The 26,141-nt window shown below is 48.6% G+C and overlaps 1 long non-coding RNA gene across 1 annotated transcript in view; it reads right to left on the bottom strand.

Annotated features, from left to right (window-relative positions):
• Window positions 1-16,028: 16,028 nt before the first annotated feature.
• LOC148443103 (uncharacterized) overlaps window positions 16,029-26,141 on the bottom strand; it is a 45,837-nt gene continuing 35,724 nt past the window's right edge. Inside the window, exon 2 of the long non-coding RNA XR_015875748.1 lies at window positions 16,029-16,594. This is a non-coding gene — a long non-coding RNA (uncharacterized LOC148443103). The remainder of the gene's footprint in view (window positions 16,595-26,141) is intronic.

Here is a 26,141-nt window from a genome sequence, read left to right on the forward strand (position 1 = left end):
CGCTCACTCCCCGCATCCACTCTCTCACACTCCTGCATCCAGCTCACTCCCCGCATCCACTCTCTCACACTCCTGCTTCCCTCGTACTCCCCGCATCCACTCTCTCACACTCCTACCTCCCGCTCATTCCTCGCATCCACTCTCTCACACTCCTGCCTCCCGCTCACTCCCCACATCCACTCTCTCACACTCCTGCTTCCCGCTCACTCCCCGCATCCACTCTCTCACACTCCTACCTCCCGCTCACTTCCCGCATCCACTCTCTCACACTCCTGCTTCCCGCTCACTCCTCGCATCCACTCTCTCACACTCCTGCTTCCCGCTCACTCCTCGCATCCACTCTCTCACACTCCTGCCTCCTGCTCACTCCCCGCATCCACTCTCTCACACTCCTGCTTCCCGCTCACTCCCCGCATCCACTCTCTCACACTTCTGCTTCCCGCTCACTCCCCGCATCCACTCTCTCACACTCCTGCTTCCCGCTCACTCCCCGCATCCACTCTTTTACACTCCTGCCTCCCGCTCACTCCCCGCATCCACTCTTTCACACTCCTACCTCCCGCTCACTCCCCGCATCCACTCTCACACTCCTACCTCCCGCTCACTCCCCGCATCCACTCTCTCACACTCCTGCTTCCTGCTCACTCCCCGCATCCACTCTCTTACACTCCTGCTTCCCGCTCACTTCCGCATCCACTCTCTCACACTCCTGCTTCCCGCTCACTCCCCGCATCCACACTCTCACACTCCTGCTTCCCGCTCACTCCGCGCATCCACTCTCTCACACTCCTACCTCCCGCTCACTCCCCGCATCCACTTTCTCACACTCGTGCCTCCCGCTCACTCCCCGCATCCACTCTCTCACACTCGTGCCTCCCGCTCACTCCCCGCATCCACTCTCACACTCGTGCCTCCCGCTCACTCCCCGCATCCACTCTCTCACACTCCTGCCTCCTGCTCACTTCCCGCATCCACTCTCTCACTCCTGCTTCCCGCTCACTCCCCGCATCCACTCTCTCACACTCCTGCCTCCCGCTCTCTCCCCGCATCCACTCTCTCACACTCCTGCCTCCCGCTCACTCCCCGCATCCACTCTCTCACACTCCTACCTCCAGCTCACTCCCCGCATCCACTCTCTCACACTCCTACCTCCAGCTCACTCCCCGCATCCACTCTCTCACACTCCTGCCTCCTCCACCTTCACCATATTATGACCGGGATGCAGTCAGGAAGCCTGGCGGACGGGATGCCGGACGTCAATATACATCGAATGCCGACTATGGGCCATATTCAATGTGAAGCGAAAAGTCAGTCGCTAGACTTTTAGCCATCATCGGAGGTTTTCAGGTCGAAAACTTATCGCGCTCGTCCCCGCATTCAATTCCAAATCGGCGAAAACGGGACCCGGTGAAAACAGCGAAAAATCCTGTCATTTTTGGGTAAATCAGCCTGACACCCCCCAAAAGATGCTCTGACATGGGGGTTCACTATGGATACCCCCAAATAGCCCTCCTAAAGGTATATGGGGTCTTTAAATGGTCTCAATAGGTGCTATTTAGCATCTTTGAAAAAGTGGTGAAGAATAGTATTTGCCACTGTTTTTTTTTAAAAATAAGTAGTCCCATCAAATTTGGGGTACATGAAAAGGGGTGCAAGCATGTTTAAAAAAATTGCTAAAATCAAGCTTTAAAATGCACAAAAAAAACGCACCTTCAGCAAACACCTGCAATCAACAAAACACCTCCCCCATACTTGCAGACCCCCCAAAGGCTATTTCGCTAGCTTTTGAATTTGTACCCCCACTTTGAACTTTTTTGCCCACATTTTCAAAGTGCTTTTTTAGGGTGTCCTTTGTGTTTAAGATTTTTTTGACGCAGTTAGCGTCAAGGGGGTTGTACGAAGGGTGCTGAGTGGTTTCCGCACCTCTGCACCCCAAAACTGCAATTCTACATTTTTTTCCACCAGGTAATCATAGGCGAAACTTTTTCGCCTATTAAATTGCAATTGCGTTTTCGCACCGCCGAAAAGACTCTACAATTGAATTACGGGGTTAAGTGAAAAATGCAAAAATTACATCATCGGCGAAAAAGTTTAGCCGAAAACAGGTTTTCGCAGCCTAATTGAATACGGCCCTATGCCATCTAGAGATCAAGATCCTGACCACCGGCATACCGAATGGTAAGTATGCGGGTTAGGGTTAGGCTGGGGATGGGGTTAGGTTTAGGGACCTCCTCGGGTGGGTTAGGGTTAGGCACAGACCAAGGAAGTTTAGGCTGCGGGGAGAGGGGGGGTTAGGGTTAGGCACCACCGAGGGGAGGTTTTTGTCAGGCACCACCCGGGGAAGGTTAGGTTTAGGTTGCGGGAAGGAGGGTTAGGTTTAGGTTGCGGGAAGGAAGGTTAGGTTTAGGCACCGCCGGGGGAGGTTAGGGTTAGGCACCACAGGGGGGGAGGTTACGATTAGGGGGGGGAGAGGGGGAGGGTTAGGCTACTTTCCCAGCCTCTGTTTGGATCCTGAACATCGGGATGCCGCTATTGGTCTTCTGACCGCCAGTCAATCGTATGTATTTCAGTAAACAGGATCAGAATGGGCCCATGTGTTCCTGTCTGTAGACTCCATGAGACAGCGCCCCCAGAGGTGCAGGAGTCATGAGGGATACTGAGTAGTAACTGTAGGGCAAACACTCTCAGGCCTGGTAGTACCTTTGTTGAATTAGACAATTGCTACAAAACCTATAGTGTCTCAGCATAATGTCTCAGTACAATTGGCCTTATACAGAGGTCTACGGTATTGCACAGCTGCAAGGAAGCGCAGGCAAGAGACTCATATGCTCATATGCTAATGCAGCCGGAGGCGCCTGGCGTACATAGACGTCTCCTGACTGCATCGCAGATCCCAGTGCTTCGTCCTATGACACAGCATCAGATCCTCTGTGAGGCCATCACGCTGAGGTTACTGAGATTGCCCCTCGCAGCTCCATAGCCGAGGCCAGGAAGATGCAGACCCTGGCCTCAGCACGGGATACTCTACTGTAGTTCTCCATTTGAGGTCAAGGAGTGGGCGGGGCCGGCCTCTATCCGATAGAGGCCGGCCCCGCCTACTCCTTGACCTCAAATGGAGAACTGCAGTATCAGGCCGGCGCATGTACAGTACAGATCCCGCGCATGCGCCAATCTTCTAACATCGGAGTAGTACGCACACCATCGGGTTTTCCTACTACAGCGAATCACTCCCAATGTTCAGTGTCTGTATAAGAGGACATACAGGAATTCCTCCCTCTTATAACACGCGCCCCGGGCCTCTGATCAGTAGGTTTGTGGAGGACGATGTTGGGGCAGTTCACTCGGAAATATTTTTATTACCAGATTATTACGTTCTCCTTCCTGACTGAGCAATGATTGATGGCATCTAGATGCCGCAAGGTAAATGTCTGCAGTGAGGAGAAATGTCTGAATATAGTGTGTAGGGTTACTGCAAGCCCCGGGGGAAAGATGGACGTTTATTACCACAAAAACTCAGCTTGTTGCATAGCGCTCATTTCTGTGCTATTAAATCTGTTCCCTATTATTATTATTATTATAATTTCAGCATTCAGCAGTGCTGGCTGTTACCGGTCATAAGAATTAGTCACCGACAATCAATGTCCTGTATCACAATCAGCCTTCCCAATGCGTCCCCTTTGTGTACAGTCCCAGAAATCGCCAAATAACAATATCAGATAATTTCAGCGCTAAAGACGCCTCTTCTAGAACTGAAGACCGACTGAATCTATACTGCAACAGCTAAGTGACACCGGGCCTGATTCGCTACGGATCTCAATAGCGATTACGCACGCAGACTCACAGCGAAGATATGCTAATGATTGCAATCGCAATGCCATACGCAGCCCAGCATAAGGACGCCCTCCTTACCTTACACAGATCCGTAATACTTAGTAAGACTGCGAAATCATCGGTAGCATCGAGTACAATCGCAGCTTCATGCACACTTGCACAAGCTCTGACCTTACTCAGGTATTATTAACCTCATCTCACGCAGTGAAAGCCAAAGATGCTTACGGCATCACAGTGGCTAATTTATGCATGCCCCTGTAACAGCGTCCAAACACACTGGAACGCCTGCGTTTCGCCGACCACCCCCCATCACCACTCACAAACGGTACTTCCTGTCAATCAGAAAGACGCAGCCGCGTTGCGATCGCAATACTATGAGGGCCTTCGGCGTGTCAGGAAAGCTGCAGTTTTTACGGCTGTTCAGACCTACCGTAAGGCCAAGATGGTTGCTCGATGTTTACGCAGGTAAGCGACATCGGACGCAGGTGAGAGAGCAGTGGTGGGCGTTCTTATGCTCTGGTAAGCTTTGGAAGTTTAGCATATTTCCGCATCTTTCTTTCCTTTCTCACTTTAGATTGTCAGCTCCGTGGCCAAACAAATAGGATAATTAATAAATGCACAGATACAACTCACATCTTACACCTCCAATGAAGTGAACAATAGTAAAAGCATTTAGGCTGCAACCGTATAGTAAGAGGACATAGGGCCTGATTCAGAGCCGCTCGTAAGCGGCCGCTCGTTCGTTCCGAGCGATGTAAGCCCAACTGCGCATGCGTACGGATCGTTATACGCATGCGCTAACCAGTCAGTGCGGACGAAATTCATGTGCCCGCAAAATAGCGAATGCCTGCTATTTTGAGTGACAGAAAGAGGCGTATGTGGGTGGGAACAGGGGAAGGTGCTTGAAAATGGGGAGTGGAAATCAGAACGCAGGCGTGCTTAAAGGTCAAAATGGGCGTTTTATGGGTGTGCATATTTAAAACAGCAGCGTCATTGACCATGTCACTGGGTTCATACCCTTGTCGATGTACTCGATTAATCTAATAAATAGCGGACATGACGTAGGATGCGAGCGGCAAGGGGGCGGTTCATTTGAATAGCCACCCCTTGTTTTAGAACGAACGACCGCAAATAGCGAGTGGCTCTGAATGAGGGCCATAGATATCAGGCCTATTATTGCTGAGTGATTAGATTATTATAGGACGCGCTGGAGATGTGGTCAGACCTGCTGTAGCCGCTGTACATCCATCAATGGCAGTAGTTTGGCCACTTTGCCGCGCATGTGAAGGCCTCGCGCAGTCAGAACAGCAAAGTGGGGCTCAGTGATCTAGTGTCCGGAGCCTGATCACCAGCCGGCCTGTGCAGTGTTTAGACCACACTAACCGGTACCAGTAATGCCTGAATAGAATGTCTCGTTAGTAGAACAGACCCATCCGCCGATGTGCTCTGTAAAGCTAAACACTGGGCCTGGTCCTGGGGCCGTGCGAGCCAGCGCTCAGTACTGTAGGTTACTTGTGATCATCTCAGCATGGGACTGTGGGCCTGATTCAGAGCCGTTCGCTATTAGCGCTCGCTCGTTCAGAAAACGGGGGTGGCTATTCAAATGAACCGTTCGCTCTTTGCGGTCTGTTGCCCCCTCTATGTCTGAACGAGCGAACAAAACATGCGGTCGTTTTTTGGATAAAAACGCCCCCTGGCCGCTCGCATCCTACGTCATGTCCGCTATTTATTAGATTAATCGAGTACATCGACCAGCGTATGAACTGCTCGCTATTCTTGTGGTTGGTTTTTCCTACCACAAATTTGCGAGCAGTTCTGACTATAAAATAACCCAGTGACGTGGTCAATGACGCTGCTGTATTAATTATGCACACCCATAAACCGCCCGTTTTGACCTTTAAGCACGCCTGCGTTCTGATCTCCACTCCCCGTTTTCAAGCACCTTCCCCTGTTACCACCCACATATGCCTCCTCCTGTCACTCATATTAGCAGGCATTCGCTATTTAGCGAACAAACGATTTTCGGCCGCACTGACTGGTTCGCGCATGCGTATTACGATCCATACGCATGCGCAGTTGGGCAAACATCGCTCGGAACGAACGAGTGGCCGCTTACGAGCGGCTCTGAATCAGGCCCTGTGTGAGACGCACTAATCCCATCACAGCGAGAACTTGCTTCCAAGTGATTAGTGAGACGATGTGTACCCAGCGCTGATGTTGTGTGCAGCGGGACCCGGCATCGGCAAGTGCATACACACTTGATGCCGGGAGCGACGGCGGGGGCCGCACTGCATTCGGCAGAATGGCCCTCACTGACGATATTGCCTGTCGGACCTGCATGCACAACACAAGGGAGCACGCATCGTCAGCGTCATAGCGGGTACACACTGGCCGATGTGCCCGATATGGGACCACATATCATCTAGTGTGTACACGGCATTCGTCACAATGCACATGCGTCATGGTACATCGCCATTGTTGCTCGCAGCGACTTTTTACTCGCAGTGTGATTGACAGTCGGGGGGTGTTTGGGGGGAGGTAACGTGGAGTGGTGGCAAATAACGTAGGCGCGTCCCAGCCTTTTCGGTTCATCACATCCTGCGTTCTTGAAATATGGCTTCGGCGTCTCAGTTCCCTACGATAATCGAATGATCTGCGACTAATTCTGTGACTTTATAAAGCGGCAGGTTGGCGTCTCAATACAGTTCTTGGCGTCTGCGACGTTTGCTAATTTTCACATAGTAGCTACGCACACAGACGCGGCAGCACGCAAATGTGTTGGACTTGTAGGTCGCTTGCTTCCAAGTGATTAGTGAGACGCACTAATCCCATCACGGCGAGAGCGCTGTGTACCTTATTGCTCTTACCTACCTATAGGCTCAGCAAGATAAGTCATATCACCCGATGGCTGTAAATAAGTCACTACGTAAATATTTCCACATAAATAATACTGCAGATCAAACAGTATTTCTGTCTCTTTAGCACCTATTCTAAATGATAACTCCCCTCTGTCACAGCCTTTTGTGATTTACTGCTAATCCACACACACTGATAAACATCATTGCTGTAGCATGACAACACTCTGATCAAGGTGGTGGGTAAAGTCCTGTTTCAGGGCCAGGGTCTGGGAGGGGGGGGGGCGGGACAGTCCTCTGTGATTATAGATTTGCCTGCTGCGTTCAGGGCCCTCGCCTCAGATCGGCACCGCGCCGGGCGCCCTGGCAGTGACATGGCTATCTGAGGAATATACTGCACCCTTTACAACTATGGTAGTCACGTCCATGTACTCACCATAATGACAGGTGATGCACATCAAAGCAATGAGCAATTTGCTCCTGGAACAAACCCTGGGGGATATGTATCGTTTTTTGCGAATAAAGTTTTCAACAGTTAAAGTAGAGTCGATAATCTACCTGAAATCCAAAGTGAAAAGAAATGCGTAGTAGTTTTTTGGGAAAATAATAGCAACTGCGAATGCTCGGTCTTAGATTCATGCGCGGTGCACGAGGCTAGCAAGACCATTTCGAGCGTGGGTGACGAACCAAGAATATAAAAATATAGGCCCTCATTCAGAGCCGTACGCTCTGAGCAGAGCGCACGCTCTGAATGAGGGCCGGGCTCCATGAAAATGGAGCGTCCTCCTGGACGCTCGTGTAGCTGTGGGTCACCACCCACAGGCTATACGAGCGTGCATTGTGATGGCCGCGATGGTCGTGACCATCGCGACCATCGAAATTGCGAGCCGGAGCCTTGCGGTTGAGGTTTTCAACCGCAAGCTCCGGAGTGATTTTGGCTCTATCGGAGCCAAAATCACTCCCACTGACATCACTAGTGATGTCAGTGGGCCGGCTTTTGACGGGAGGCGTTCCCGTGGGAACGCCCCCGTCAGGGAGGCACGCCCACCAAAGGGGGCGTGCTGTCAATCAACATTGACAGCACGCCCCCTTTGATCGGACACAACGAGTGAAGGACTTTCCTTCGCTCGTTGCGTCTGGCGCATGCGCACGACAGAGCTCCCTCCGTCGTGCGCATGCTCAGTCCATAACATCGACCCACTTGCGAGCGGACAGCCGCTCGCGAGTGGGTCTGAATCAGGCCCATAGGTCCCAACAGATCTTATTGTTTTCAATAATAAATACAATTAACATATATATAATAGTATAACAATTTTTATAAAAATATTTATAAAGTATAATTATACACACACCCATAAAAAAAAATAATAAAAATAAATATATATTACATGTAATACTGGTTATTTAAATTTAATTAGTTTCATCTAAATAGCAATAATTAACATAGCTTATTTCAACATGAGTGGTGCTGGAATACAATTAACACCAGCCAAAGTATGTCGAAACAAAACACGATAATTGTCGTTTGAAAAAAAACCGACAAAATGATAATACATAAGGCTCTCATTGATTTCAATTACAATAAAGACAACAATATAATAAAAAGTGAAAACCATACTTTGACGGGAAAAAAATCGACTATGCGAAAAACCTTGATACATTTCCTCAAAACTTATCTCTTGCAAAAGTTACTCGAAAACCATTTTATCACTTTTTTTAAGGCAAAAAACTGTTGATACATATCCCTGCATGTCCCAATGGCAAGGGGTGCAAATGCATTTATTATTTTGCAGGTGGCGAACAACTACTGGGCAGCTCGGTTTCTCTCTGCACATTTTACATTTGCCCCACCTACGGCGCAAGATGGCTTAGCCAAGGTGCAGAGTTACTCCTTTCTTTGTTTGGCTCCCAGCAATGAATCAGCCCCATACTGGCCATCATGGAGTGGCCACTGCGCTGTAACGTTACAGATCAGTGTGTAAGAACAGGGATAGGTGTATTGGATCAGTCCTACCTTCTGTCCACTAGCTGGGTTTGGGGGGAGCTGCGGCCTGAGTGCTTGGACAATGCCGGGCGCAGTACCGCATGTCAGATAAGACCACTAATCGCTGCTTTCTGTCAGCAGATTTTAATTTGGATTTGTACATTTATTGTTGGATTTATACATTTATTGTTTTCTAAAAATGAATTGCACTTGTGGAGCTGTATCGTTGGTAGATTATAGTTTTACTCCTCGCTGGCATCTCGGAAGAGGGAGTTAAGCGTTATTGGTGATATCGGATCCGCCCATTCTGTATGGATTCGGCAGATGGAAAACTATAGGTACCATACTGAAGTGGAGCACTGAGAGCCAGATTCAGAGATGAACGCTATTCCGAAGTTTATAGAGTTGAGCGATTATCAGTAAACCGCGCACGTGTCTAAACTAAAGCTGGGTACACACTTAGCAATGTGTACCCAGCTCTGATGTTGCGTGGAGCGGGATCCGGCATCGGCAAGTGCATACGCCCTTGTTGATGCCGGGAGCGACGGCGGGGGCCGCGCTGCATTCAGTAGAATGGCCCTCGCTGACGATATTGCCTGTCGGACCTGCATGCACAACACAAGGGAGCACGCATTGTCAGAAACATAGGGGTACACACTGGCCGATGTACCCAATATGGGACCACATATCGTCTAGTGTGTACACGGCATTGGTCGCAATGCACATGCGTCATGGTACATCGCCATAGTTGCTCGTAGCGACTTTTTACTCGCAGTGTGATTGACAGTCAGGGGGTGTTTGGGCGGAGGTAACGGGGAGTGGCGGCAAGTAACGTAGGCGTGTCACCACCTTTTCGGGTCGTCACATCCTGCGATCTTGAAATATGGCTTCGGCGTCTCAGTTCCCTACGATAATCGAATTATCTGCGACTAATTCTGTGACTTTATAAAGCCGCAGGTGGGCGTCTCAATTCATTTTACGCTGGAAGCCGCACTGCCCGCTCTTTTACCATCCACAACCGCAACTGTCAACATTAAAATCAGACGCTGGGTGCAAGAGATCCATCAGAAAAAGGCTCCCGTTCCCTGTACATGCGACTCGGTATAGCACCGATATCTAGCTACACGCACACGATATGCTGCGTGACAGTGGCGTCACTGGGGTGGGTGATACCCAGTGCACCAAACAGACCACCTGCAGATTCTTCACTCTGGGTGGGGGGTGCCCAGCACCCCCGGAGATGGTGAGATGCCCCCAGTAACCCCCCACCCGCACTGCCGGCTCCTCCTCAGTGACCGGGAGCTGAGTGCTGTACATTAACATCACAGCGCGGCTCTGGTCACTGAGGAGCCGGCATTTTGGTGACACTTTCTCAGAGGGTGACACCCGGTGTGGTCTGCACCCCCCTAGTGAGGCCACTGCTCCGTGATGAACCAAAGATTTCACAATTCTTCTAGGTGTCAGTATCCCCCTGGCGGTGCTGCATGGCCCAGGCATTGCAGGCAGCCATCCTGCGCTGATTTACTAAACCTTCTATCGGATGAGGTGTTGTCATGTGTGCAAACCACTTATCATACTAACATAAAATAAAGACACTGAGACGTGGATTTGGCAGATAACTTGATGGCGATTTATTGGAGAAATTAATATTATTTATTAATTCTTAAATTAATTAATGATGTATGGTGGCAAAGAAAGGACGGCCAGAAATCAGCCAGATCTGCTATGCCCACACACAAACAACAAAAGACATAGCAGGCGTAGATCGCCCAGAGTGCATACACATAACCATGTAAACCATGTCAAACACAAAAGGTAACGCTCACCCTCTAACTTGACTACCCACCCGTTTAGGTGATGATACTGCCCCCCGTTAGGTTGGTACAGCCAACTACCAGTCAACGAAGGGAGCGCCCTTAACTCATAATTGCACCTGGACTGGTGAACTGCCGTTCTTTCCCGCCACTACATAATTAACTACAACAACCTGCCAATAATTGCAAAGGGAAGGGAGGGTGGGCAATCTGGAACCAAGAGGCTTTGGCCCTCACTTCTAGCCCCTTATATAATGTCTCTATTGAAAACCCGCCCCTGCTAACGATAGGCTAACTCTAAACAGTAATTTGCATACATGCCGGCCCCCATCCTAGAGGTTTAACACACCTCTTTTCTTATGCAATCTTTCGGTTTCACTTCTGTGATTTAAATGTTGTGGAGAACATGTGTAACATGTCTCTGGCTCCCGTGTTACATGTGAGTTATGACTTTCACGAGGTAAAGGGCCTCAACGAATACAACACAGATGTTGAAGCATTACTCGTCCATCGATGGTGGAGAACCATTGGCTACCTACCAACATCGGCAAAACCATCGGCCATCGATGATGGCTAACTATCAATGGTTGATGGTCATCCCTACCATCTAGTATCCCTACAGCTACCAGTCCTCCAGGCCAAGTGAAAGAGGGCTAAGTGCCCCAAGACCACAGGTGCCAACCCCCTTCTTAGAAACACTTCTTACACCAATTCCCCACAGGGTCTTTCAGGCAGGCCTTTACCTTTTATTCAAAATAAGGATACCCCCCCCCCCCTCTCTATAACACACCTTTCACCACCATGGAACCCACTGTCCATCAATCTTCCCCATCTTTCTTCCTCCTCCTGTTGCAAACTGTAAAGCAGCCCCCTCGGCGATGTGAAATGTGAGTACCATACACTTACCCCAGGACTTACATCATAGCGCTGGTATATGTCCCTGCCCAGGAAAACATTGCATACATCTGGAGTTTGTTCATTTGTACAGCAATAACCAACTTATCAAACACTGATACCCCATAAACAATTACCCTGGGAGGGCGGCTCTCATCTTCCACTGTGGAATGTGTGTATGGGGGAAAATAAGACAAATCATGGTCGTACTGTCTACAGGGGAGGGTAATAATATATATCTATACACTGTATACTGTACTAAGGAGAGAGAAGTAACAGCATCACCAGGAATGTGAGGAGTGATTTACTGACAACCAGCTTCATCAAAGCAATCGGTCTCGTTACAAAATGCAGTCTCATACACAAGTCACTGAGTAGGTCATTATCGGACAACCTGATCAATCAAGACCATCCCCACCTGTATTTATTTTCTCTTTCCATCCATGAATTTATATTCTCTGCTTTACCGCTGTGAGCTCATACTCTACACTAGAAATCACTCGCTCCGGGGCTCGCTACAAGATGGGGCGGCTGTCGATGTTGATCGACAGCTCGCCCCATTTTGTAGGCGGGTCGGTTTGGCTGCACAAACGGAGGCGTTCCCGAAGAAACGCCTCCTGTTTGTGCGGGTCCCTACTGACATCATACATATATATATATTTTATTACCCTCCCCAGTAGACAGTACGACCGTTTGTCTTTTGCCCCCTCCCCCCCCCCCCCATACACACATTCCACAGTGGTTATACAGTGATCACAGATGAGTCCTGGTGGAAGGTCATAGAATGATCACAGATAGGTCCTGGTGGCAGGTTATACAGTGATCACAGATAGGTCCTGGTGGCAGGTTATACAGTGATCAGTGATAGGTTCCAGTGGCAGGCCCTACAGTGATCACTGTATAACCTGCCACCAGGACCTATCTGTGATCACTGTATAACCTGCCACCAGGACCTATCTGTGATCACTGTATAACCTGCCACCAGGACCTATCTGTGATCACTGTATAACCTGCCACCAGGACCTATCTGTGATCACTGTATAACCTGCCACCAGGACCTATCTGTGATCACTGTATAACCTGCCACCAGGACCTATCTGTGATCACTGTATAACCTGCCACCAGGACCTATCTGTGATCACTGTATAACCTGCCACCAGGACCTATCTGTGATCACTGTATAACCTGCCACCAGGACCTATCTGTGATCACTGTATAACCTGCCACCAGGACCTATCTGTGATCACTGTATAACCTGCCACCAGGGTCTATCTGTGATCACTGTATAACCTGCCACCAGGGTCTATCTGTGATCACTGTATAACCTGCCACCAGGGTCTATCTCTGATCACTGTATAACCTGCCACCAGGGTCTATCTCTGATCATTGCATCGACCGTTTGAGTAGGACTGACCGGTCCCAAACAGAGCGTCTCGTCTGACACACAGAGGGCAGGATCTCAGGGGCTAATAAATGCTTGCCCAAAAAACAGTGTTTAAACAGACCAGACAAGCCTGCGTTTCTGTAGCCATCTACCGTCCCCCCCCAATGCTGACTACCTGTCAATCACTTTGCAAGCAAACCCTCTTCGTGACCGAAATCGCAATTAAATCGCTGTGTGTGCGCAGTGCAGCTTACACGCATGTGCAATGGTGGACATTCGCTCCATCTGCGTAAAATATCGAGTTTGCGTTCGGATCAGAATCAGGCCCACAGACTCTTAATCACTCACATTGGAGGGCATACTCAGATGGGACTACCATAGGACTGGTGCAATTAACGATAGTGCGACCGATGGTGGAGGCCCCCCTCCCCACGGTCTCTGCACAGGGCCGGCTCTTGGGGTGTTCGACCAGTGCGGTCGAACAGGGGCACCACTCCATAGAGGGTGCACCCCCTCCCAACATCCTGATTTCGGTGGGACAGCACTATCCCGCTGCTCCACCCGTGGGCCAAAGTGTCCCACGGGTGGTCCAATCGGGAGGTTGGGCACCCCCACTGCCGCGGTGCCGGACCCCGGAGTAGCTGAATGGATGCTGTGTGAATAGAGACGCAATACAAAGGGTGGGGCTACCCCTGGAGCTGGTCCTGTCTCTGCAGCAAGTGTCCGGGCGGTTGGCCTGTACACACAGCACAATGCAGCAATATATCTGCAGCTATATATGCCATTGGCTGTGCAGCACAGCAGACAGCGTAATAGGTCTGTAAATGACGTCGCTCACAGACATATCGCTGGTACGCACTAGATATATTGGCCGAAAAATTGATCAGTAAATATATCTGCCAGTGTGTACCCAGCATAAGGGGTTTTATTAGTTAAAAAAATAAATAAAATCAGTCAATCACTCAGTGTCGGTGTGTGTGGCGGGGAACTGGTGCTTGGGGTGGCATGGTACTACAGCTCGAGGAGGCTGTGCCCTTGCAGCATCACCCTCCAGCCCCATTACCCATACTTACCGACATTTGGCAGCCCCCTGCCAGGTCGGTGCAGCAAGGAGGGTGGAGACGGTTTAAATAGTTGGAGCGGGGGCGTGCTGCAATGTGATCGTGCCATTCCGCCCCCACTTTATAATGCAGATATTACCTGCATTATAAAGCAGGGGGCAGGGCTACAAACGACGCAATTCAGCACGAATCATCTCATCGCACCCCCGGATCGCCCACTTTTGCGGCGGGGGGCTGGCTGCCATTCCGTGGGATGTGCATAATGGTTAGGTTAGGGTAAGGTTTAGGAGCAAGATAAAAAAAAAATCACGTCAACCTTTTTTTGTGTCGACCATTTGAATATCAAAATCGTAACCCTGTTGACCTAAGTAACTGTCAACCTATTGAATGTAGACATTCTGGTTTCGATCATTGACTGTTTATTATTATAAAGTGCTGCATTCTTAAAACCTCTTCAAATCAGTAAATGTTTCCATCCTTTACACTGGTGCAGGTGGCTGCGGACTCCATGCCAGGTGTAGCCGGTCCCGGGCACCAGGAATGTCACATTCCCCATGCCCCAGTAACTGCAGCCACCAGGGCCGAGAGAGTGCTCCCTGCACCACCTGCTGGTCAGCCAGGGTAATCACACCCCCAAGTACAAATGCTGGGTTATGGATACACAGGTTTTTGTTGCCGTTCACACAAGTGACACAAACAAAAACACACTTATAGTAGGTAACCAACATGAAACTGGGAATTTCTCCCCTGTAAAGCTGACTGTGCCCAGACACGTCAAAATGTTCCAAGGCTACATAAATCTATGTATGTTATGTTGACACATCTGCGGCAGGTATGCTGCAGCTTGTGGGTGGTTGATGAGCCAGCGTTGTGGTAAAAAATAGGATGCCCCACTAATGACCTTATTGTAATCCAGGTTAATTGTTAGTAATTGCCAGACCTGACACTGGCCTGCTGGCAGGAGCTGGGGTGAGTCACCGTGCCCTGGGGGCATTACTGGGGCTTCCCTGCTAGCGTGAAATGAAAAGGATAATTCATGTTGTCAGCTCAGGGAATCTCTGAGGAGGGAATCTTAGGATACTGTATATCCTTGTGGTTTACGGGCCCAGCCTGGTGGCGCCGTGCTAAAGCCTCTCATGCTGAACGCGGTAGTGTGGGCAGGCCGTGGCACAACGCACGGCCTATTGCTGAACACAGTGGATGGGCAAGGCACACCGATCCCGCTGTGTGATACTGAGGGCCTGATACACAGGTGGAAGCCCGGTGCTTTAAATCTAAGCATGCGTCCCGAATCGATGGTTACCGCTGGGAACGCAGATCGGAATTGCATTGAGAGCCAAGCAACTCTGATAACCATTCCTGGGCGGTGACTGTGCGGTGGCTTTTCCGCGTATCGGCGAGAGTGCTGGTCGCATGCCAGTGTGGGGAACTGCTAGCGGTTTACAGCCGCAGTTGGGGGGGCGTCTCAGTCGATAGCACATCTGAGCGTGGGCAGGACTAGTTCTAACCATGCCTGGCTTATTTGCTCCATAGTTACCCTCTAAAAGCCCCACTGATTCTGCGTCCTCAGAGCTGGTATTTAATGCCAAACAGGGCCGTAACTAGGGTAGTATGACCTGTGCCATCGCACAGGGCACCGCAGGGCAGGGGGCGCTGTTTGAGCCTTTCAATTTTCTGTTGATAATCATTCTCACTTGTAGCTTCCTCTTATTTTATCCCCATCTTTTCCTTGGAACTTCCCCATGAGCTATGCCCCTTTTTCGGGTGCGATTTATCCCCATTTGAAAATTAGGGGGGCGCCAATGCTCTTTCTGGCACAGGGCACCAAAAAGTTACGGCTCTGATGCCAAATACCGACATATTTTACATAAAAGCTGAACAAGACGCCATGGGGGCCTCCTAGGCAAGAATATGGTTTGGATCCCTTTCTCCCATCTCCGTTTCTCAAAGATAAGCACATAGAACGGGGAACACAAATCCTGCCAGTGCCACTGGGCCCTAGGGTGAGAGTGTAGGTTTCCTTATACATGATCTGGCTTTAGCTTAACCACAAGGCTGCTGTCTTCTGGCATCCAGAGTTACCCCCTGAAAATCCCTGCAGGTCAACCGTTAAGATAGGTTATCAGTCAATATGAATACACCCTGAGCACTAACATAATATAATCTAAATAAGGATGATAAATATGGAAGCAGTCAATTCTATGCTGGACGGGTATCCACAGTCAGTTTATTTACATTAGAAAGTCGGATGTTATCAATGGATTACAATTACTGTATACAGACATATCCAAGGTCAGCAGAAGGAATTCGGACTCGCAAGAGAATGTTCTATCCCAGGGGGCATAGAGATGACATGTAAACATGGAAATGCTCTTCAAAAGGACACGATTATTTCTTCATTCTAACAGGGAAACGCATGGCAATTATATCGCAAGATGCAACTGGTTTGTTCAGGGCTGGTCTGGATATTTCGCTGACCAAACCAAAAGTCCACCAAAGGCATGAAAAAGAGTTTACGCCCGGGAAGCTGAGAGCTGGAGCTGTCACTGGCTGTAAGACAGATGTAGATGGGATGTTTTTGGAGAAAGTATTTATTTATTTTTTTCATCCTAGGTAAAGTGAACGGGAAGATCTGGCACCCACTTGTGTATCTCACCGTGCTGGTTTCTCCGTGTGTTTGTGATACTTACGCTCGGCTCCTATACTTATCTGTTGTACTTATAGCGCTGCCGGTATCCGCCGGAAGACCGGTCCAATGTTTTCACCACTCTCTGTAATGGAAATTTCATTTAAAACTGTTGAAATAAAATATATGGATATTAAGACGAATATAATACGAACCAATCAGCTCCTAACTGTCATTTTTCAAACTAATCCTGTAACGTGACAGGAGCTGATTGGTTGGTACTTTATCCCTCTGCAAGCAATGATAAATCTGCCCCTAAGTTAGCGATCACAATAACAGTGACAGAGTCACAAGGCTGCGATTGCTTCTATTTGTTTCCTGTGACCATAATGGGAGAAAATGTCACTCCTAATAAAGTCAGCAGTTTCACGGGCACTTGTCATCGTCTACACAGAACCCAGGCAAACACTGGAGAATGGAGACTATTCATTCACTGAGCCATCTGGAGAGCAATGGTGAACATCAAAGTGACATCTGTCACCAAGATCTCCACCTGGGACCTTACTCCGAGTGTTCCGTCCCCCTATACTAGCAGCCTTCCCTGTCACCCATAGATAGATGCCCCCTGGACTTATTCATGTGGTCACAGCTGGTCCCTATCATCAAACCAGACACAGAGACAGTAACGCACAGAGATAAACTACAGGAAGAGTCACGGTCAAGGTCACAAGCAGAGGTGAGGGGGAACCCATGTCCCAATAAAGTATCACAGCCCTGAGCCCACCCAATGAGTCCGCACTGCACATAAAATACTAGACAGTCTAGTGGCCTCTGTGTCAAAGTTTTTATTCACAAAATGATGTAGAAACTGCAGTTTCCGCATCATTTCATGTATTGTTCCTATGTAAATCTCCGGGCATAGTGCTAATTAGCGCCGCAAATCGCAGTCCTCATTATTATCAATGGGTCTATGATCTCGGGCCCTGATTCAGAGCCGCTCGCTATTTGCGAGCGCTCGCTCTGAATCAGGGCGGGCCGTTTTTTTTTTTTTTTTTATAACTCCGGCCTCCAGGCCGCTCGCTAAGCTGTGGGTGACCACCAACAGCTTTGGCGGGCTGCCTGGCGATGGTCGCGATAATCGCGACCATCGGGCTTGCGATGAGACCCTTGTGGTAGGGTCTCGTCCATCGCAAGCCCCAGTGAGCTTCCTGCTCTTATGATGTCAGTAGGGCCGCCCACAAATGTCAGTAGGGCCGCCCACAAATGGCAGGTGTTCCTAAGGGAACGCCCCCGTTTGTGCAGCCACCGCCCCGACCCGCCTACAAAATGGGGCGAGCTGTCGATCAACATCGACGGCCGCCCCTTTCTTGTAGCGAGCCCCGGAGCGAGTGATTTCTCACTCGCTCCGGGGCTTGCGCGTGCGCACTGCCTGGTCATCGACCCGCTTGCGAGCGCTATGTGCGGGTCTGAATCAGGCCCTCAGTCCTATGCACCTAACTCCAAACAGCAAAGTTCTATGGAGCTTGTCCCCACTAGTTTTCACTTTAATGGAGGCTTCCAAGTATGAGAGAGATATTTCGTTCTCTCTCCCACAGCCTCCGGCCGGCGGCGGACACTGGCGCTGTGTGCATTCGCAGTGTCAGCTTGCACCGGAGAAGTGAAAGACTTCTATATATTACCAGTGATATAACTCGCAGGGACAGCATCCGCTAGTACATAGAAGGGATATTTTTATTAAAAATTTTAATATTTATTAATGAGTATTTATATAGCGCACACATATTCCGCATCGCTTTACAGAGAATATTCGGCCATTCACATCAGTCCCTGCCCCAGTGGAGCTTACAATCTATATTCCCTATCACATGGTCACATACATACCCACTAGGGTAATTTTGTTAGGAGCCAATTAACCCACCAGTATATTTTTGGAGTGTGGGAGGAAACCAGAGTACCCGGAGGAAACCCACGCAAGCACAGGGAGAATATACAAACTCTACACAGTTAGGGACGTAGTGGGTATCGAACCCACGACCTCAGTGCTGTGAGGCAGTAATGCTAACCATTACACCATCTGTGCTGCCCAAATATCACATATGATATGGAACCTTAATAATCGTAGCACTTCCGCTATTAATAATACATATGCCCCTGAAAATAATCTTATACCATTTATAAATTTATATAAAAAAAAAAATTGTGACACAGTTCTGGGTAAAGTGATTCCCCGAACCCTTGCTGCGTCAGAGCAGGCAGCGGATCAGTAACGTTCTTGTCGATGATAAAAGTTAAACCCTGCAAGTAAATAGTTGATATTTGAAGACATATTGAACAAGGAAAGAGACTGAGCCACGTAAATGAGTGTGAATGAATAAAGGGTATAGTGTGTGGGGGACAGGGAGCGGAGGAAGTGAGGGGGGGGTAGACGCGGTGTAAATGACACACGTGAAAGGAATCTCTAAGAAGACACATGTATTTTCACAGCTTTAATCTATGAAGACAAAGTTACATCCAGGAGGAATCTGACACTGAGCTGCCCCAGTAAGGAGAAGGAATTGCATTCAGGCAGGTGTTCTGCCAATGGAGGTTCTGGAGACCCCCGGCGCAGTTCTCTGCAGGTGTAACACAGTACATGGGGGGGAAAGGCTCCGCAGTCCTCACTCTCATCTGTTGTTTTCTCTGTTGCTATTTTTTGAAGTGTGAAAGTAAAGTGTGACCGTCACCATGGCAACCAGCCCGCAATCCCTACGCAGGCGTCCTTTTATAGAGATCAGGTATAATGAATGGTTAATACCGCGATTGAACATGTGGGATCCTACTGAGTAGGGCCAGAAATGTAGATTTATTTCTGTTTCAAAATTAGACTTGGAGAAAATTTATGGGGTGGGACCTCTGACATCCCGGCCCACATCACATGATTATCTAAGGGGTCTATTTACTAAGCAGTGTTAGGAGAAGTGAAAAGGGAAGAGTGAAAAGTGATAAGGTGCCAGCCAATCAGCTCCTAACTGTCATTTTTCAAACACAGCCTGTGAGATGACAGTTGGGAGCTGATTGGCTGTTTCCTTATCACTTTCCACTTCTCCTAACACTGCTTAGTAAAAAGACCCCTAAGGGGCCTATTCATTATCACTTAATTTTGACAAAAGCAGGTGAAAAAGCACATTTTCACCTGCAATTGTTAAAATTAAGTATTCGGGCCACTCATTAAGAAGGTGAAGCACGAGATATCACAGATATCTCCTACTTACCTTCTGTTTTCGGATGGCCCGCTGTCCCCATACACTAGTATCACAGATATCTCCTGCTTACCTTCCTCTCCTGGAAAGGCTCACTGTCCCCATACACTAGTATCACAGATATCTCCTGCTTACCTTCCTCTCCCGGAATGGCCCGCTGTCCCCATACACTAGTATCACAGATATCTCCTGCTTACCTTCCTCTCCCGGAATGGCCCGCTGTCCCCATTCACTAGTATCAGAGATATCTCCTGCTTACCTTCCTCTCCCGGAATGGCCCGCTGCCCCCATACACTAGTATCACAGATATCTCCTGCTTACCTTCCTCTCCCGGAATGGCCCGCTGCCCCCATACACTAGTATCACAGATATCTCCTGCTTACCTTTCTCTCCCGGAATGGCCGCTGTCCCCATACACTAGTATCACAGATATCTCCTGCTCACCTTTCTCTCCCGGAATGGCCCGCTGTCCCCATACACTAGTATCACAGATATCTCCTGCTCACCTTTCTCTCCCGGAATGGCCCGCTGTCCCCATACACTAGTATCACAGATATCTCCTGCTTACCTTTCTCTCCCGGAATGGCCGCTGTCCCCATACACTAGTATCACAGATATCTCCTGCTTACCTTCCTCTCCCGGAATGGCCCGCTGTCCCCATACACTAGTATCACAGATATCTCCTGCTTACCTTTCTCTCCCGGAATGGCCGCTGTCCCCATACACTAGTATCACAGATATCTCCTGCTCACCTTTCTCTCCCGGAATGGCCCGCTGTCCCCATACACTAGTATTACAGATATCTCCTGCTCACCTTTCTCTCCCGGAATGGCCCGCTGTCCCCATACACTAGTATCACAGATATCTCCTGCTTACCTTTCTCTCCCGGAATGGCCGCTGTCCCCATACACTAGTATCACAGATATCTCCTGCTTACCTTCCTCTCCCGGAATGGCCCGCTGTCCCCATACACTAGTATCACAGATATCTCCTGCTTACCTTTCTCTCCCGGAATGGCCCGCTGACCCCATACACTAGTATCACAGATATCTCCTACTTACCTTCTGTTTGCGGAATGGCCCGCTGTCCCCATACACTAGTATGGGGACAGAATTCATCAAGCTCCGAAAATATAATATTTTCGGAGCTTGACTGCGTGGACATTCGCCATCTTCAGATGGCGAATACCCCCGTTTGTTCTTCGCCGCTTGCTCTCCCCTATGGGAAGAGGGACCGGCTTGCGAGAAGTGATCCTTTCCGGATCCCTCCGCCCCTTGTCCGGCTCCTTCCGCCGGACATCGGGTCTCTTGTGTGCATGCATGACCTGTAGGTCACGCAATGTTACCGCCGACACTGCTCCGAAAAGGAACAGTGAAGCCGCTCGCGGGGCAAGCTGATTTCACATCAGCTGCCACCGCGCCGGAGCAATGATGAATTGCTCCGGTGGCTGCGGCGAATTAGGGTGTTAATTATCAGGGTCCGTTCGCACGCCGATAATTAACATCATGAATAGGCAGCTTAATCTTTTATTCCATTTAACAGGTGAGTAATAAAACATATTAGGGGACTGTACATGTCAAGAGGACAATGCTATCAGTAGAGCCCTTATCTGGTCTCTATGGCAGTTGGATGACAAAGACCTGTTTCTGTAATGACAACCAGGACCACTCCTCCAATTATGAGCATTCCTGACCCCCACCCCACAATAAGGGTGATATCCGAATACCGGCACTGGACGTGGGAAAATCTGATTATCTGTAACAGGAGGGTGGAGATCCAAACGCAGGCGTGCCAAACGGTCAAAACGGGCGTTTTAAGGGTGTGAATAATTAACAAAGCAGCGTCATCGACCACGTCACTTGGTTGTTTCTTAGCCTGAACTGTTCGCATGATTGCGGTAGGAAAATCCTACCACAAGCACTGCGAGCAGTTCAGACGCCTTTCGATGTACTCGATTAATCTAATAAATAGCGGAGATGACGTAGGATGCGAGCGGCCAGGGGGCGTCTTTACAAAATAGCGAGCGCATGTTTCGTTCGCTCGCTCGCTCAGACATAGAGGCGTTAACAGACCGCAAAGAGCGAGCGCTCAATTTAAATAGCCGGACCCTTTTTCTGAACGAGCGAGCGCAAATAGCGTCCGGCTCTGAATCAGGCCCAGAGTCTGAGTGGCAGCTTTGCAGACTTGCCTATGGTGGCAGAAGTGATAACCATGCCCCTGGGAGACGTGTACATCACCCTAACGTGACATGGTAAAATGATAGGAAGGTGTGTCACACACAGAGGTGTGACATTATCTAACTGATCATGAGGAGTGCTCAGCAGATATATATTCTGAACTCAGAAAAGGAAACTATGAATAAAGGATAATAATAATAATAATAATAATCATATTATGACACCACAGCTGGATTATACATCCTACAACCTAATCGTCCATCTAGGGTGCAGTGTGCACAGAGTGTCACAAATTACCCTGACCTACTTTTTTTTTTTTTCCCCCCATTACACCCAGTGGGTGAAAGGGGCCCATATTAGTATAATGCTTAGTGCAGGGGTCAGGGAACTTTTTTACCTTTTACCCCAAAATATATTTAGATACGCCGACATTACCCCCTTGATTTGAAAGGAAGGAAATCATATAGTAGTGCCCCCATATAATGCCCCTGTAGTAGTGCCCCCACAGTTATGCCCCTGTAGTAGTGCCCCCATATAGTGCCCCTTTAGTGCCGCTTGTACAAAAAAAAAAAAAAAAAACACTTACCTTAATACCCGCTCCTGCATTCGCCGCCGTCCTGTCCGCCCGGCTACTCCTCGGAACTATGGGAGAGACGTCACTCCCATAGTGCGCATGGAGAGTGCCGGAAGCTGGAGTTCAGAAGAGAACTCCAGCCCCCGGTTAACGTGGCGCTGCAGGGAAGGAGCCGGGCACCCGCTGGTAATAACATCTCAGCGGGCGTCCGGCTTAGATCCTCCCTGCGGCACAGCCGGGCATGCATATGATCATATTATAGAATGATTCATATGCATGCCTGGCTGTCCGTCCATTATCTCCAGGAATTTCATTTTTACCCCTGTTCCCCGACCACTGGCTTAGGGCATACTTGCCAATTCTCCCTCATTCTCAGGGAGACTCCCTGAAATAGCAGCAATCTCCCTGTCTCCCTGAAGAGTCTAGCAATCTCCCTGATTGCACCTTACTCCCATTATGAAACTGTTATATTAATAACAAACAAACAAGAGATATATACATTCAAATGGGATCATTAGTATAATTTCCCTGCATTGGTTATAAGGCACTATGGGCCTGATTCAGAGCCGAACGCTCTGACCAGAGCGCTCGCTCTGAATCAGGGCCCTCCTCCATGAAAATGGAGCGGCCTCCTGGCCGCTCGCATAGCTGTGGGTGACCACCCACAGCATATGCGAGCGTCCATGATGATGGTCGCGATGGTCTTGACCATCGCGACCATCGGGCTTGCGACGGAGACCCTGCGGTAGGGTCTCGCTGCCTCAAGCCCAGGAGTGATTTTGGCTCTATCAGAGCCAAAATCACTCCCACTGACATCACTAGTGATGTCAGTGGGGTAGGCATTCCCATGGGAACGCCTCCGTCTGGCAGGCACGCCCCCGGCACGCCCACCAAAGGGGGCGTGCTGTCAATCAACATCGACAGCACGCCCCCTTTGGTGCGAGACCCGGAGCGATGGAGAGCCCGTCGCTCGCCGGGTCTCGCGCATGCGCACGACGGAGCTCCCTCCGTCGTGCGCATGCGCAGTGGGGGAACATCGACCCGCTTGCGAGCGTCCTGCGCTCGCGAGCGGGTCTGAATGTCCCCCTATGATCCCTATGGCTACATGCATTTTCTGGAAAGGATCAGGCTGTTTTCATCAACACGTAGATCTTACTAACTGCTTTGGGGCTCATTTACATTTGGATTTAAGTCAATTTCATGGCAGCCTCTCAGATGTAGCAGTACACGCCCACTTTACCGCCGCGCTCATAGGTGATGCTTTCACAATCTCCCTGACATGCTTTTTCAAAAGTAGGCAAGTATGATTTAGTGCCCCATGGAGTCTTAAACCACCTCTGTGTAACAAAGATGTAACCTGGGCTCCGAGGGGTTAAATGGTATAGCACAATTCACTTGTTCTATGACGCAATTTATCAATCAGTATAGGAAAGTGTCACCTTTAATCACAAACTTAGATCGTTCCCTAGATAAGGACAGAAGCTCCAGGCGCTGTCTGGATACAATAAACAGAATCTCCCAACTGGGGTTATTACGAGACTTTATGTCCCCATTACTGAGGTCCAGGGAGACATGTTATATATCGGGGGACACTGTAAACTCTTTGCATTATCACTATTAGGTCTATTTCTCTGCGTTCCTCTGTTTAGAAGAATGTGACATCCAGGGGTAATTGAAAAAGGTTCTGTAAGGTGACGCGAAGGAGGGGACGCCACATCCAGGTGATAATTAGGCACACAGGGAACGCAGTCTCCTAGGGATCGCTACCCCATGTATCACAGTAGGACCCTGATAAAATTAAAAAAGTCTATACCTGTAAGAGAACGCAGGAGTGCACGATAGTTTTATTGTTAATTTAACGTGTTTCATACATTGTATGATGTGATAAATATACACTGAAATGCCAAAAGTTCGGGGATAGCAGCATGTAAAAGGTAGGTGGCGTCACTATACTGTGACATCTTGTAAATGCCCAGACCTACACCAGTTGCACTTCAGTCTGTAGATGTACAATTCCTTTGATTCTCGTGGGATTTGAAAATCTTGCTTATAGCACATTTAAAACTTTTTTATATAGCGGCAAGTAAACATTTTGTCTAATAGCAATTATATTTATTACAAATGTGTTGCTTGGCAAATTTTGGAGGTACACAACTCAAACAGGCTGCCAGGGGGAATCCAGAGGGAAAATGATTCTGAACCAGCGCTGTAGATTGTAAGCTCCTGTGACTCACAGGTAATGGATTGGATGCAGGGTGCATAATGGCTGACATACACTGTGGTGTGGCTCCCTGTACAGATAGGCCCAGAGCCTGAGCAGTTGTGTTATATTAGATACACTATCAGTGACTGGAGATAAATGGGCATTGCAGTAGAACTGGATAATTATCCGGTATGTCAGGAATGTTGTACTTCACCGCCAGGACATGACTGAGACACATTCCAGCTGGCGGAAGAAACGCCCTGACCCCTATATCCTCATTCCATACTCCAGTCCAGGTCTTGCTCCACCTGCCACCTGAATCTGTGCTAGTCCAGTCCTGGTTTTTTTTTATATACCGGCATGCCAGGTGGGTTACATAATCTAACCTGCATGCCAAAGATATGACCTGGACTCATGAGGTGATATTCTCAGCTCTGAGAACAATGTAATTATAATATAGGGCATTTAGGGATCTGCCGGCTGTAACTTGTCAGCTACAAAAAAAAAAAAAACACGTGTGCTAAACCTGTGCAATCTGATACCCTGGGCTGACCCAGGGCGAAAATGCAGAGGTACTAATGGAAAGTCCCATGATAAGGGGATAATCCATTTAAGATTAGGCTCACAAACAACATGACTCTATTCAATGAGGTCTCACAATTACCTCACATTAACGGTAAATAACATCTGTCAGTAATGATGGTCTAAGTTTGGGCATTTTAATTGACCAATTATGCGGCTACGTGTGTGGGCAGATTGCGTGATCTCTGCACATGTACAATATATCAGGTTTCTCAGGTTTACATTGTTCTGTACCCATACAAACTGCTCAATGAAAGAGAACATTGAAACCTGCATGCTTTGCACAGTGGGTAGTATGTATGAGATATATATATATATATACACACACACATCCACATCAAAAATAAAGGGATCTATGTACTAGGCGTGCTCGAGAGAAAATAAAGTACCAACCAATCAGCTCCTGTCACCTTACAGACTGTTTGAAAAATGTCAATTAGGAGCTGATTGGTTGGTACTTTATCTCTCTTCATAGCTTAGTACATAGACCCCCATAGTGTTAGGTGATGTGCTCAATGTGCTCTTCTCAATGCTAATGTTTGCACTATATATACACACATAGATAGATTTACCATTCTAACAAATTTTAAACCAGGACACTCATGAATTACACAGATTCAGTGGCTGGCGGACTTCAAGCCTGCATTTCACCTGGTTAGTCAGCCACAGAACCTGTGTAATTCATGAGTGTCCCAGTTGAAAACGGATAGTATGATAAACTTATATATTTTTATTTTTCCTGGAAAATAGAAAAACATATATTTATTTATTTAGTAAAGAAGGCACTCAAAAGGGACTTTAAAATTTAATTTATCTTATGGAAAATACATTTTGGCCCAGGACACTGCTTCACAGTTAATAAGAGGTTCAGGAATTGAGTTCCTGCTGAAAAATAGCCCTGTACATTTATATGTATA

This window comes from Taudactylus pleione, unplaced genomic scaffold (genome assembly GCF_031769625.1).
Source record: "Taudactylus pleione unplaced genomic scaffold, aTauple2 ptg001334l, whole genome shotgun sequence".
NCBI lineage: Eukaryota > Metazoa > Chordata > Amphibia > Anura > Myobatrachidae > Taudactylus > Taudactylus pleione.